This window comes from Osmia lignaria, unplaced genomic scaffold (genome assembly GCF_051020975.1).
Source record: "Osmia lignaria lignaria isolate PbOS001 unplaced genomic scaffold, iyOsmLign1 scaffold0054, whole genome shotgun sequence".
In the NCBI taxonomy this organism is placed as follows: Eukaryota; Metazoa; Arthropoda; class Insecta; order Hymenoptera; family Megachilidae; genus Osmia; species Osmia lignaria.
In genome coordinates this window covers 42,501-45,000 of record NW_027478195.1, presented here as the reverse complement: position 1 = coordinate 45,000, position 2,500 = coordinate 42,501, and the positions used below count along the sequence as shown (strand labels likewise).

The 2,500-nt window shown below is 44.8% G+C and overlaps 1 non-coding gene across 1 annotated transcript; it reads left to right on the top strand.

Annotated features, from left to right (window-relative positions):
* Positions 1-1,274: 1,274 nt before the first annotated feature.
* LOC143307417 (5.8S ribosomal RNA) lies at positions 1,275-1,429 on the top strand. The gene has a single exon (XR_013064563.1). It is a non-coding gene; the product is annotated as a 5.8S ribosomal RNA (ribosomal RNA).
* Positions 1,430-2,500: the final 1,071 nt, after the last annotated feature.

Below are 2,500 nucleotides of genomic sequence, written 5' to 3'. Positions count from 1 at the left end.
CGGAGGTCGCTTTGATTACTCATCGCGTTTCTCCCGTCCGTTCGGAACCGCCGGCAAAAAAACTGTGCGACCAACGGCGCCAAAGAGCACGACGCCGGACCATTTCTCTCTGGCTGATGTGAATGGAAGTAAAAGACGCTTGCGTGAGGTCTCTCGACCTTTATCTCTCTAACTTATACTTATGGGTCGTCGTCTACTTGATCGGGTACAAACAAGTCGTAAGAAACAAACAAACAAACCACAAAAATACAAGTCGTAAAAAAACAAACTTCTGTTGGTTAACCTACAATATGAAGGATCGAAATGAAAGAAGGATCATATTATTACAAACCGAAAGTGAAGGATCATTAAAATTGAAATACAATATATATAAATATATAAATGTACCCGTCGTTGCGACACCCTAGTTAAATGGAAAGATATAAAAAAGAGAGAAAAGGAATACAGATGACCCGCCGTCTGATCTTTGCTAAATGATCTGGCATCACCGGAGTTTTTTTGGTCCGTGTTGCGTTCGCTCTATTCGAAATGAAACTCGCGGAGGCGAAGAATTGTTAAAAGTTTACGAAGCGTCTAGGAGTGGTTAAAACTGAGAGAGTTGAAACTACGATGTATTAGAACGAGCAACCGTCGAAACTTTGTTTTCGCGACGTTCTTTTCGTCGCTCTCGTCCCCACGCTCCTACGCTTTGGTTGTTTCTTTGCCATCCGTGTTGCGATAAAAAGATTTCTCCATTGTCCAAAAAGGACGGATCGAGATTCCTCTTTCGAGAGGGAGAGAGAGGTACTTGCGGGTAACCTGGAATCTACGAAACACGCACCGTGGTAAGATTCGTGCGTCCGCCTGATCGATGTGTGTTGTTTACGGACCGGCTGAGAAGCGACGATAGCGAGTCTTTGAAAAACTATGTGTCCATTAGTTAGACCGATCGTCGCCGGCCGTGTGTCTGTTCGAATCTCGCAACCCACGATTCAGCGACAGGACGCGCGCTCGCATTCCTTGTGTGCGTTCGTACTTTTCAAGGTTTTTAAATGTACTTTACGCCCGACCGTCGAGAGGAGCGTGCCACTGGGCGTTTCTCCGACGGTTTCCGTCCTTGGACGCGATCGTGTCGTCAACGATCGAACAAACAAACAAATACGTTGGCGACGCCCGAATTCGCTCTCCCGCACGCGCCGGGTGGGAGAGTGATGTGGGTATCGAATGTGATGCGTGTTAATAATGAAAATAACACTCTAAAGATCTAAAGAGTTTGAAATACAAAATTTTACGATTACCCTGAACGGTGGATCACTTGGCTCGTGGGTCGATGAAGAACGCAGCTAATTGCGCGTCAACGTGTGAACTGCAGGACACATGAACATCGACATTTCGAACGCACATTGCGGTCCACGGATACAATTCCTGGACCACGCCTGGCTGAGGGTCGTTTTCTTAACAAAAGACTGCTTGCGTTTGCTTCTCGAAAAAAGAGTAATTCATTTCTTTCTAAACATCTCGCCGTCGTTCAACGAAAGTAGAACGTTTCGGAGCGGGATTATCGAACGAAATTGAAAGAATGAATGAACGATAAACAAAGAAAGAGTCGCAACGTACGAGCGATAGTTGGGCAGTTCGTCGGCGTTTGTCGTGGAAACGATGTGACGAAAATCGCAACCGATACACTAAATGCAGGCCGTTAAAGGAGAGAAACAAATTTCGAAATATCTCTTCGAACTAGCGCAAGTGCGTCACGGCGCGCGAGTCGTTCGTTAAAATTTATAAACGACCGCCCGTGAAAGCACCGAGTTCTCGGAAGATAATCTATAAAGATTCTCCATCCTGCTGGAAGTTATCGGATCGGCGCGATTGTTCACTTGTAGAAATCCACGCTCCCGACGTTGCCAGAAACGATATTTACGAAAGGTGTGTCAAAAATAAACGAAAGAAGCTCTCCTATAAATTTAGAAAAAGCAAACGAGTGAAATGTTTGAGATGATAATTTGCTGAAATGCAAGCTCGAATAGCCCCAGGGTTTCGAATGATTCCCCGCGCTTTATACATCTCTCTGTTTACAAACGGTGTATAAATGAAAGATCGCTTCAGATGGGTCGTCGCTGTTTGACGCGCGATGCTGTTCCTTTTTTTTTGTCTGTCTGTGCGTTTAGCTTCGCTAAACAAGTTAAATGGTTAAAAAGCGTCGAAAAAGCGAATACACACGCGACAAGACAAATCTAACGAGTAAAGGAACGCTCCGCTCCAAGATAAAAATGGTTGTTTACAATCAATACAGCGTTTCGGTACCCCTGATCGTAGTCTGAAACTGTGTAACAAAAGAGAGGAAAGCGAATGGTGAAGGAACTTCGAAGCCTCCGTGGCGTGGCTAGAACTTGTGATAAAAGTATGTTTGCAGCAATTATGCATGCTCCCGTTAAAACAGCATTTCAATGTCTCGCATGGCTTAAAGCTCTAGGAGGCTTCAACATTTAGAATACATACGGACTACTTCGTTTGTTAAAGA